General features: G+C 43.3%; 1 protein-coding gene across 3 annotated transcripts in view; it reads right to left on the bottom strand.

Moving 5' to 3' along the window:
* The window catches only part of LOC132401814 (MOB kinase activator 3C-like), a 62,892-nt gene extending 51,002 nt beyond the window's left edge, over nt 1-11,890 (bottom strand). For 2 of the 3 annotated variants that reach the window (XM_059984047.1, XM_059984049.1), the window contains exons 1-2: nt 11,703-11,890; nt 9,164-9,314 (exon numbers count right to left, since the gene is read on the bottom strand). The gene's annotated coding sequence lies outside the window, so the exon portion shown is untranslated. The remainder of the gene's footprint in view (nt 1-9,163; nt 9,315-11,702) is intronic. The other variant, XM_059984048.1, reaches the window with a different exon arrangement.
* Nucleotides 11,891-12,828: the final 938 nt, after the last annotated feature.

Genomic DNA, 12,828 nt, shown 5'->3' with positions numbered 1-12,828 from the left:
TCAAGAAGAAAAGAAAAGCTTACAAAAGGTTCAGAGAGGTAGGTAATGTTAGAGATCTAGAAGATTATAAGGCTAATAGGAAGGAGCTTAAGAAGGAAATTAGGAGAGCCAGAAGGGGCCATGAGAAGGCCTTGATGGACAGATTTAAGGAAAACCCCAAGGCATTCTACAAGTATATGAAATGCAAGAGGATAAGACATGAAAGAATAGGACCTATCAAGTGTGACAGTGGGAAAGTGTGTATGGAACCAGAGGAAATAGCAGAGGTACTTAATGAACACTTTACTTCAGTATTCACTATGGAAAAGTATCTTAGTGATTGTAGTGATGACTTGCAGCAGACTGAAAAGCTTGAGCATGTAGATATTAAGAAAGAGGATGTGCTGGAATTTTTGGAAAGCATCAAGTTGGATAAGTCGCCAGGACCGGATGAGATGTACCCCAGGCTACTGTGGGAGCTGAGGGAGATGACTGCTGAGCCTCTGACGGTGATCTTTGCATCATCAATGGGGATGGGAGATGTTCCGGAGGATTGGAGGGTTGCGGATGCTGTTCCTTTATTCAAGAAAGGAAGTACAGATAGCCCAGGAAATTATAGATCAGTGAATTAGTAAGTTGATTGAGAAGATCCTGAGAGGCAGGATTTATGAACATTTGGAGAGGAATAATGTGATTAGGAGTAGTCAGCATGGCTTTGTCAAGGGCAGGTCGTGCTTTACGAGCCTGATTGAATTTTTTGAGGATGTGACTAAACACATTGATGGAGGAAGAGCAATAGATGTAGTGTATATGGATTTCAGCAAGGCATTTGATAAGCTACCCCATGCAAAGCTTATTGAGAAAGTAAGGAGGCATGGGATCCAAGGGGACATTGCTTTGTGGATCCAGAATTAGCTTGCCCACAGAAGGCAAAGAGTAGTTGTAGACGGGTCATATTCTGCATGGAGGTCGGTGACCAGTGGAGTGCCTCAGGGATCTGTTCTGGGACCCTTACTCTTCGTCATTTTTATAAATGAACTGGATGAGGAAGTGGAGGGATGGGTTAGTAAGTTTGCTGATGACACAAAGGTTGGAGGTATTGTGTATAGTGCGGAGGGCTGTCAGAGGTTACAGCGGGACATTGATAGGATGCAAAACTGGGCTGAGAAGTGGCAGATGGAGTTCAACCCAAATTAGTGTGAAGTGGGTGATTTTGGTTGGTCAAATATGATGGCAGAATATAGTATTAATGGTAAGACTCTTTGCAGTGTGGAGGATCGGAGGGATCTTGGGGTCCGAGTCCATAGGACACTCAAAACAGCTGCACAGGTTAACTGTGGTTAAGAAGGTGTACGGTGTATTGGCCTTCATCAATTGTGGAATTGAATTTAGGAGGCGAGAGGTAATGTTATAGCTATATAGGACCATGGTCAGACCCCACTTGGAGTACCGTGCTCAATTCTGGTCTCCTCACTACAGGAAGGATGTAGAAGCCATAGAAAGGGGCAGAGATTTACAAGGATGTTGCCTGGATTAGGGAGCATGCCTTATGAGAATAGGTTGAGTGAACTCAGCCTTTTCTCCTTGGAGTGAAGGAGGATGAGCGGTGACCTGATAGAGGTGTATAAGATAATAAGAGGCATTGATCACGTTGATAGTCAGAGGCTTTTTCCCATGGCTGAAATTGTTGCCACAAGAGGACACAGGTTTAAGGTGCTGGGGAGTAGGTACAGAGGAGATATCAGGGGTAAGTTTTTTACTCAGAGAGTGGTGAGAACGTGGAATGGGTTGCTGGCCACAGTGGTGGAGGCGATTACAATAGGGTCTTTTCAAAGACTTTTAGATGGGTACATGGAGCTTAGTAAAATAGAGGGCTATCGGTAAGCCTAGTAATTTCTAAGGTGGGGACATGTTCGGCACAACCGAAGGGCCTGTATTGTGCTGTAGGTTTTCTATGTTTTTCCAATTTGATGTTTCTCACAGGTGGAAGCACTGGCTGAGGAATTGCTCCACATTATTTTTGATGTTAAAGAGCTTAAGGTTCACCTTTACACCATTTGTGAAAGTCACATGAAGAACAAAAATTTTAACAGTAAGATTTACAGAGCAACGTTACTAGATTTCCATATGCAAAATATAGTCAGGTTGCTATTTACTGATTTCACAGCTTGGTATTCAACACCATCATTGCCTCAGTACTAACCTTCAAAACTTGGGTCTCTGTACCTCCCTCTGCAACTAGATCCTTGGCTTCCTTATCAGGAGACCAGAGTTAGTGCAGATCAGTAAGAGGTGCTCAGTCCTCTGCTCTTCTCTCTCTATACTGGCTAGGCATGGATCAAATGTTATTTATAAATTCACCAATGACACCACTGCTGTTGGCAGAATCTCAGACTGTGATGAGGACGTGTACAGGAGTGAGACAGAGCAAGCTGGTTGTGTGGTGTTGCAACAATGTCGCACTCATCATCAGCAAGAGTAAGGGATTAATTGTGGACTTCAGGTAGAACGTGCTCTAGTCCTTATTGAGAGCTGTGGAAAGTGTAAACAGCTTTAAGCTCCTGGAAGACATCATCTCAGAGGATCTCGCCTGGACCTGACACATTGATGCAATCATGAAGAAGGCAAGCCTTCATTAGGAGTCTAAGGAGATTTGGTATGTCACTGTAGACTTGCAAATTTCTTTTTTTTTTGGTAATTTATTTTTTTTACTGAAGTTCATCATCAAATAAACATTTCCATAAGATGTATTTCAGACATTGTACATATATATCATATATATCACAAATCTCCACAAAGTATTTATCTGAGGTATACACTTATAGAAAAGAGTGGAAAGAAAAAACAAGCAAAAGGAAAGAACTATGTACAAGTAGGGAGTGATCTTTTCTACAGAAGTACAGTGGAAAACAAACTAACTGGTTGCACTACAGTCTGATATGGCTGTACAGGATGTACAGTGTACAATGTACAGGAACACAAAAGGCTGGAGGGGTTTGTAAACTCAACCAGTTCCATCACAATACAACCCTCACTTCCATCATGGGCATCCTCAAAGTGCCTCAAAAAGGTGGCATCCACCATTACAGACCCTCGCAATCTGAGACATGTCATTTTCACATGACTACCAGCTGGGAGGAAGTACATGAGCCTAAAGATCCACACTCAACATTTTAATAACATCTTCTCCCTATCATCAGAGTTCTGAACAGCTTGTGAACCCATGATCACTACCTTGTTATTTGTCTTTTGCATTATTTATTTACTTTTCTAATTTATCCGAAGCTTTGCACTATACCGTCGCTGCAAAGGAACACATTTCATGATGTATGTCAAGAACACTAAAGGCAATTCTGATTCTGGAACTAATGCCTCTTTCAGGATAACATCCTGCACCAATGCTTTGCAGGCCCTCACAGATATTAGCACATAGCCCAGCATTTGCAATCTTTGCTACCATTGCTTGGTACGGCAACTACTCTGCCCGAGACATGGAACTGCAGAGCTGTTTGTGGACACTGCTCACAGAAACCAGGCTCACCTCCGTGGACCCTGCTAATACTTCTTGCTGCCTCGGTAAATCTACTTACTTACTGCCCATTATGCCACTGGTATTTGGCCAGCATGAAGGTCGGCCATCTCTGACGGTGCTCAGGGCTTCTTTCATCACGTCAGTAGCTATCTCCTGATTTTCACTACTGTCAGTCATGCAAGTCCTGGGTGGAGACTCAGGAATTCTGTTACACTCAGATGTACACCTTGATAAAGCAGCTAGCATAATCAAAGACCATAACCCACCTCAGACTAAGTATCAACTCACAGACCTCCGTTGATACCCCTGCCCCCCACCCTTACCCCATCCCTATCTATATTTTAGTCTGGTTCTCTTCCGCTCTCTTTCTCTCCCCTCACTATAATCTCCCCCCAGCCCTACCTTTCTTTCTCTTTTATTTCCCATAATTCTCCACCTTCCCCGTAGCCCATTTCCCTTCAGCCTATCACTTCCCAGCTCTCTACGTCATCCCTCCCCCCACTTCTTATCCCCCCTCCACCATCCCATGTTACTTCACTCCTGATGAAGGGTTTCGGCCTGAAACGTTGTCACTACCTCCTCCTATAGATGCTGTCTGGCCTGCTGAGTTCTGCCAGCATTTTGTGTTTTTATTTATTTCCAGCATCTGCAGATTCACTCGTGTTAACAATGTTAGACTTGTTGGTTTTGACTCCTTACCCTAAATCTTTAATATAAATTATGGACAATCTTCATAACACTCCCATCCACCTACTCAGGAATAACTATTCTTTATCACCACTCTCTCAGCACTCTATTTTGATAATTATATCAAGAAGAATTCTGAGAGTTTATCTGACCCACTTCCTGATTCCACCCATGTGAATAAACCACATTAATACATTTCTATTGACTGCAGAGTAAGCTCACACAGACTAAAGAAAATGCAACACACACAAAATGCTGGTGGAACGCAGCAGGCCAGGCAGCATCTACAGGAAGAAGTATAGTCAACGTTTCGGGTCGAGACCCTTCTTCAGGACTAACTGAAAGGAAAGATAATAAGAGATTTGAAGGTAGGAGGGGGGAATCTGAAATGATAGGAGAGGACAGGAGAGGGAGGGTGAAGCCAAGAGCTGGAAAGTTTATTGGCAAAAGGGATACAGAGCTAGAGAAGGGAAAGGATCATGGGACGGGAGGCCTAGGGAGAAAGAAAGGGGGAGGGGAGCACCAGAGGGAGATGGAAAGCAGGCAAAGAGTGATTGTGAGAGGGGTAGAGAGAGAAAGGGGGAGAGAATAGTAAATAAATAAATAGATAGATAGATAGATAGATAAGAGATGGGGTAAGAGGGGAGGGGGACATTTACAGAGGTTAGAGAAATCAATGTTCATGCCATCAGGTTGGAGGCTACCCAGACGGAATATAAAGTGTTGTTCCTCCAACCTGAGTGTGGCTTCATCTTGGCAATAGAGGAGGCCATGGATAGACATATCAGAATGGGAATGGGATGTGGAATTAAAATGTGTGGCCACTGGGAGATCCTGCTTTCTCTGGCGGACAGAGCTTAGGTGTTCAGTGAAACGGCCTCCCAGCCTGCGTTGGTTCTCATCAATATATAAAAGGCCACACTGGGAGCACTGGACGCAGTATACCACACCAGCCGACTCACAGGTGGAGTGTCGCCTCACCTGGAAGGACTGTCTGGGGCCCTGAATGGTGGTGAGGGAGGAAGTGTAAGGGCAGGTGTAGCACTTGTTCCACTTACAAGGATAAGGGCCAGGAGGGAGATCGGTGGGAAGGGATGGGGGGACAAATGGACAAGGGAGTCGCATAGGGAGCGATCCCTGCGGAAAGTGGGGGGGGGGGGTGGGGAGAGGGAAAAATGTGCTTGGTAGTGGGATCCCGTTGGAGGTGGCGGAAGTTACGGAGAATTATACGTTGGACCTGGAGGCTGGTGGGGTGGTAGGTAAGGACAAGGGGAACCCTATCCCGAGTGGGGTGGCGGGTGGATGGGGTGAGGGCAGATGTGTGTGAAATGGGAGAGATGCGTTTGAGAGCAGAGTTGATGGTGGAGGAAGGGAAACCCCTTTCTTTAAAAAAGGAAGACATCTCCTTCATCCTGGAATGGAAAGCCTCATCCTGAGAGCAGATACGGCAGAGACGGAGGAATTGCAAGAAGGGGATGGCATTTTTGCAAGAGACATGGTGGGAAGAGGAATAGTCCAGGTAGCTGTGAGAGTCTGTAGGCTTATAGTAGATATCAGTAGATAGGCAGTCTCCAGAGATGGAGACAGAAAGATCAAGAAAGGGGAGGGAGGTGTTGGAAATGAACCAGGTAAATTTGAGGGCAGGGTGAAAGCTGGAGGGAAAGTTAATGAAGTCAACGAGCTCAGCATGTGTGCAGCTCCAACGCAGTCGTCAATGTAGCAAAGGAAAAGTGGGGGATGGACACCTGTATAGGGTTGGAATATGGACTGTTCCACAAAGCCAACAAAAAAGCAGGCATAGCTGAGACCCATGCAGGTGCCCATGGCTACACCCTTGGTTTGGAGGAAGTGGGAGGAGCCAAAGGAGAAATTATTGAGAGTAAGGACTAATTCCGCTAGTTAGAGGAGAATGCTGGTAGAGGGGAACTGGTTAGATCTGGAATCCAAAAAGAAGTGGAGAGCTTTGAGACTTTCCTGGTGGGGGATGGAGGTATATAGGGACTGGACGTCCACGGTGAAAATAAGGTGGTGGGGGCCTGGGAACTTAAAATCATTGAAAAAAATTCGAAGTGTGAGAAGTGTCACAAACATAGGTGGGAAGGGATTGAACAAGGGGAGATAAAACAGTATCAAGGTATGCAGAAATAGTTCAGTGGAGCAAGCTGAGACAATGGGTCTACCTGGACAGGCAGGTTTGGGGATCTTGGGTAGGAGGTAGAAACAGGAAGTGCGGGGTGTGGGAACTATGAGGTTGGTGGCAGTGGATGGGAGATCCCCACAGCTGATAAGGTTGGTGATGGTGTGGGTGACAGTGGCCTGGTGCTCCTTAGTGGGGTCATGATCGAGGGGTAAATAAGAGGAGGTATCAGCGAGTTGTCGCTGTGCCTCGGCAAGGTAGATGTCAGTACGCCAGACTACAGCAGGGCCCCCCCCCCCTCCATCAGCGGGTTTTATAGTGAGGTTGGGATTGGTGCGGAGGGAACGGAGAGCAGAGCATTCGGAAGGAGTGAAGTTGGAACTGGAACAAGGTGTGGCGAAGACGAGATGGCAGAGGTTTTAATAATCACAAAGAGTGGTGTGTACAGATTATATACCAACTCAGCACATTCAAAATACAACAAACATCCATGCTAAATGAAAACCAAACCTCCAAATTCTCCAGCAAGTAAAATGTGAAAAGTAATTCCATTTATGTTTTAGCGATATATTGCACTCCAAATTAACTGAGACTAATCTATTTCTTCACTTGAACAGGTGAGGAACAAATAACAATTAAAGGAAAGACCAGTGAGAACCAAGTGAAGGATAAAGAGTTATCCATATCCATATCTCCTGAGGGCTTTGATTTCTATTTTTAAGCCTTATTTATTGCCAACACACTGAGTCTACAGTGACTGCATACTTTACATTTTTACCATTTACTCAATTTAACTAAACTCTTATTTTGGTCATTTGGAAAATTGCTTTTTCCTTATTTTGAATGTCTCTCCCAGTAACAGAAAACACTGGGAAGACAGATAAAACATCATGACCTTGCTGCATGACTGAAATATTCCATCAACATATTAGTTTCAAATTTATCTTGTTAAGTCTTCAGGCTGGAGGTTGAGAGAGAGATCCAGAGGAAAAGAGGGAGGGGGAAGAAGAAAGGAAGGAGGAGGAAGAAAAGGAAACATGCAGGACAAAGAGAGATGGAGGGAGGAAGAAAGGGAGAAAGGAAGAGAAAAAGAGGTGAAAAGAGAGGAGAGGGAGAAGGAGTGAAAGAGAGATGAAGATGGAAGAAGAGAATGAGAGAAAGGGAGCTGGAGGGAGAAAAGGTAGAGAAAGAAAGATGAAGGGTAGGGAGAGCTAGAAAGGGTTAAGGATGTGGGGAGAAAGGGAGTGGGGGAGAGATGGGGGAGAGATGGGGGAGAGATGGGGGAGAGATGGGGGAGAGATGGGGGAGAGATGGGGGAGAGATGGGGGAGAGATGGGGGAGAGATGGGGGAGAGATGGGGAGAGATGGGGAGAGATGGGGAGAGATGGGGAGAGATGGGGGAGAGATGGGGGAGTGATGGGGGAGTGATGGGGGAGTGATGGGGGAGTGATGGGGGAGTGATGGGGGAGTGATGGGGGAGAGATGGGGGAGAGATGGGGGAGAGATGGGGGAGAGATGGGGGAGAGATGGGGGAGAGATGGGGGAGAGATAGGAAGATGGACAGAGACTGGGAGCAAGACAGAAAGAGGGAGAATGTGAAAGATGGAGAGAGCATAGAGTAAATTGAAAAAACTGCAGAGAAAGAGAGAGGTAGGAAGCAAGGGTGAGAGAGAAATTATGAAAATGAGTAAATAAGTAGAAGAGTGTGTGAGACTTCGTCCCTTCATGGAAGTGCACTATTTCTCCAATCCTTCCAAAACCATAATGCAGTTTTCTGATGACACCACTGTTGTGGGCTGAGTCAAAGCTGGTAATGAATCAGCTTACAGAACGGAGAATAAAATTTGGCTGAGTGATGTCATAACAACAACCTCTCACTCAATGTCAGCATGATTTGTTGCCACGAGCAGCTGTTAAGGCCAAGTCAATGGGTGCATTTAAGGCAGAGATAGATCAAAGATCAAAGAGTACAGGAGAAAGCAGGGGAGTGGGGATTACTGGAAGAATTGGATTAGCTCATGACTTGTTGCATCACAGCCTGGTAAGAAAACACCAATGGCTTTGAGCAGAAAATCCTACAAAAGTTAGTGCATTCGGCCCTGTACATCATGGGTAAAGCCCCCAAACATTTTGCACTTCTGCATGAAACACTGTCGGAGGAAAGCAACATCAATCAGAGAACCCCACCCCCTGACCATGCTCTTTTCTCGTTGCTGCCATCAGGGTGAAGGTACAAGAGCCTCAGAACTCACACCACCAGATTCAAGAACAGTTACTACCCTTCAACTATCAGACTCTTAAACAAAGGGGATAACTACACTCACTTGCCCATCCATTGAGATGTTCCCACAACCAACAATCTCATTTATCTTCTAATCTCATGTGCCCATTATTTATATATTTGCATTTGCACAGCTTGTTGTCCATCTGTACTCTGGCTGATCTTGCATTGACTGTTACAGCGCTATTTGCTGAGTATGCCTGCAGAAAAACTAATCTGAGGGTTGTATATGGTGATATATATACACGTACTTAGATAATAAAATTTACCCTGGACTTTAATTCATCCCCTCCCCATTACAATCATCTGTACAAGCAATTCATTGCAGAAAAACAAAATTGCCGGAAACACTGATGAATGATTTTCAGCCTGAAACATCAACTGCTGCTTGACCTGTCGCGAGGTTCCAACATTTTTGTTTTTATTTCAGATCTCCAACATCAGCAGTTGTTTGAATTTCAGTTCAGTGAGGCAATCCAACTAGTTGAACAGCGTTCCATGACAGCATGCATTCTCCAAACCCCTCTCCTCCTTGCAAGTTACATACCGAGAGAAATAAGCAAGTTGGCTCATTTATGTTGCTTTTTTCCACACAGCATCCTCACCAGTTCCCATCCTCCTGCAGGTTACAGGGAAAACTGCTCCCGGAAGATGACCTTGGAACTTCACTGGGCAAACCAAGGCATCCCATGCAGAGCCTAGAAACAAGCTGATTGAATCAGTAATTATCATCCGTAAGCTTTTATTCCAGTAAGTAACTGCTTTTTTTTTTACACTGAACATTTACAAAGTCAGAATGGTTGCTGGGAACTGACACGAAGGTAATAATAACAGTTGTGACTCAAAAGAATATGATTTAACCATTTCAGCGGAGAATCCTTTACAATATTAATCAAAATTGTTGGTTTCATTTAGAAACTGGGTTGAACAAACAAAACTAATTTCAGTTCATACATATACAGGAGAACTGCATCAGAATTATTCTGATCTGGACCTGAATCCACCTTCAGGGTGTAAAATAATTCTGATTCACTTATCTTTCTAATAAGGATAGGCACCCATCTATCTTCCATATGTGGCAGAATATTCTACATGGCCCAAGCCACAGTAAGAACAGGCAAAACACAATGTACCACATAAAAATAACTTGCAAATAAGAAATATTTTTCTGATTGGTTGCAGAAGTAATTATACTCCTCTTTACATATTTTGAGAATGTAGGGCAATGAGAGTGTAGAGGTTATGTTGTAAATAATTGATAACAAGATTGTCAAAAAGAGACACAAAAGAAAAATGGCTCCTTAGAAATGTAGATGTTCTCAGCATGTTTCCAGTTCATGTCCAGAGTGGGAAATAAATGCAACCACTTCTAGGTTGAATAGCACCAGTGCAGCAATGCAAATTCAGTTTACAGTCCAGCTTTGCAGCTTGCACAGTTTCTAGTATTCACCAGCGTGAAGGCATTATACACCCACAGGATAACATCATCCCTGGCTCATGACCAACTCAGATACTCCTAGGACAACTACAGTGTAAGAGAACATATTCAGCACAGTTTCTCATCAGCAGAGAGGCTTACATAAATCTGAATTCGGACTGTTCTACATTACTGCTGTTAACATTCTGTGTCTGAGTTTTCCTTAGTCCCACGATTAAGGGATAGATTCCATTCTCATTATTAATTGGTTTAGTCTGCTCTGATCCATACAGCATTTTGGCTGCGAAGGAGTCTCAGATGGTTCTCCTAACTGTATCAAGATCAACTGTGGAAGCATTTATTTTCTGCTCAGGGGCATCATAATTTTAAGTTATAAATCATTTAGGTATAAAATATAAAGCTAGACTTAACATCTGCTTTAAATGAACCCGAAATCTGAAAACCTCTCTAAACAACAACTATTAACTGTAACTGAATAGCCAACTGTATTGTTCTTATGGACTGTGGATGATGGTCTAGCACCTTTGGGAGGACTATTGTGTGTGAATTACACATTTATGTATGCAATATTCCTTCTGTACATTAACTGTCAAAAGTCTGGTTTAATAGATTGGTTGATTTGGAAGAATATTTGACACTTACATTTCAGTAGCAATATAATATTGAATAGCTTGACAGTGGATCAATCACTAATACAATCAACAAAGAGTAGATTTTTTATCACAGAATAGTCTGGTTGTACAAAGACATAAATTCTATAGCATGTAAAGGTCTGATAACAACAATCCCACCCCCACACTATGTTTTACCCTCCCACCATCAGAAACACAAGGCTAACTAATCCTTTCCCTTCCACAAGCAAAGCTGCAACTTCTGCTAAAGCCATTAAACCTCTGATCCAAGGACATATCAATCCCCCAACTATCTCACGCAGAGGCCTGACCTGAGCCCGTCCTTGGAAGAGGAGGACCAAAAAGCATGTTGTCAACTGTACAAGCAACGCAGCCGAATGTCAATGCACACCGTCGGGAACGTAAACCAATCTCCATCCCATTGCAGTACCTACGCCTGTCTAGACATCCATTTCAAATGTCAACAGAATTCATTGGGAAGAAACTTGCTAAATTTTTTATAAACATTTGCAATAAAATCACATGATCTAACTATAATGGAAGGTCAGGGATTGTTTCATTTTCATTCACTTCATATCTATTCAGTTTTCCCTAGTGTGTTATGTCTACCAGTTGCCTTTGGGCAGAAAGCCAATATTAACAGTTGTGTGATATCCTTAAGAAACTTTCCACGATCTCAAAATAATAAAATATTCTACTTGTCAGTCATTAAGGTGGCCGTATTACACCCCCCCCCCCCCCACCCAGCCAAGTTATTCTCTTTACAACGAAGTTGTTAAAATTCCACTGCACTGGGGATCTCGGTGAAACAGCTGCCTTTACGTTTAGTCTGCATGCCACAAATCACTGGGCAGTTGATTCTCGGCAGCTGAGACCCAAAACGAACTGAAATCTGCAGTGCAATTGATGGGAAAGGACCAGAAGCTATTTGTTTAAAAAAAAGTTTTAAAATGAAGCGGAAAGCGAAAGCTCAGCATTAAGAGGTTCTGAAAAGAATTACAACTTTTTGAACTTACCCCCATACACTTCAAGGAATATTGCTTTCTCTGCCACGCACGGATCTTCACATTTGCTACAGAAGGCTGCAGCTGTGAGGGATTTACATCGTTAAGAAGTCAGTTTAACACAGCCACGCAGTTCGGTGCCTTCCTCTTTCAAAGCTCCGTCTAATATTTTACATGGTACTGGGAGAAGAGAGGCCGGGTTACTCTCCTGTTTTCCTGTCTATGATGTCACATCCTGAGACAGCCCTCGATCACATCTTTTTTCATGAACTTTCTTTTCAGTAAAATCTTTAAAAGGATTATTTCCTGCTTTTGTATGGTTCCGTTAACAGGAAATGAATGTCATAGAATTAGAAAGAATGGCGTTGCTTCATTGTGCACGCCAATGAAAGAATCTTATTTTTTTTTAATAACAGCTGTTCTTTAAACCTGTCACTTATAGCTGGGAAAGTGTCAAAAGGGGCATTTTAGGGCCATGAAGAACAAGGAACCGCGCCCATCTCGTCAGGGTTTTTTCATTTGTTCGACAGAATACTCAACTTTTGGAACCTAGGACAAGTGTCATAATCAGATGCTAAACTGATCAGTCTGCCTGAAGCCCCAGTGAAAAACTTGAAACACTTTAAGTCGCTGTGTTCCTTCACAAATCCATAGCAGTTTTTGCCCCTGTAAGTTCATCAGCGAGATCATAGAGGTTGAGTACCCTGTTCACAATCTTTCAAAAGAGAATCTTTGGTGAACCCTTTCCTCAAAGGAAGGATTTAAAATATAAAAGTCAGAAAAGTATCTATTTCACGTTACCACTGATCCAAATCCTGTAGTTGGAACCTCAGTGGAACTACTGGCATTCATCAGTAACTCCAGGATTTCTGCCAACATGTGACTGAGTGAGGAACTTCCAAAACTTTGCCTGTAATTTAGCACTTCTCTACAAACTGCACTGTTCTTCAGTATTCTGAATCTCAGGGGAAATCAGCTGAAGATACTCTCAAAAAATCAAGTTCTTACCAACTTTCCTTGTCAAGTCAAATACTCTCAAAATTTACACTTCATTGAACAAGGTCTGAATGAGTTCATAATGGTGTACGCTCTCAGGTTCTAAGTAAAAGATGACACTAAGATGTATTTTAAACCTCGC

The sequence above is a fragment of the Hypanus sabinus genome, chromosome 11 (genome assembly GCF_030144855.1).
Source record: "Hypanus sabinus isolate sHypSab1 chromosome 11, sHypSab1.hap1, whole genome shotgun sequence".
Classification (NCBI taxonomy): domain Eukaryota; kingdom Metazoa; phylum Chordata; class Chondrichthyes; order Myliobatiformes; family Dasyatidae; genus Hypanus; species Hypanus sabinus.
This window is presented reverse-complemented; position numbering and strand designations above follow the sequence as displayed.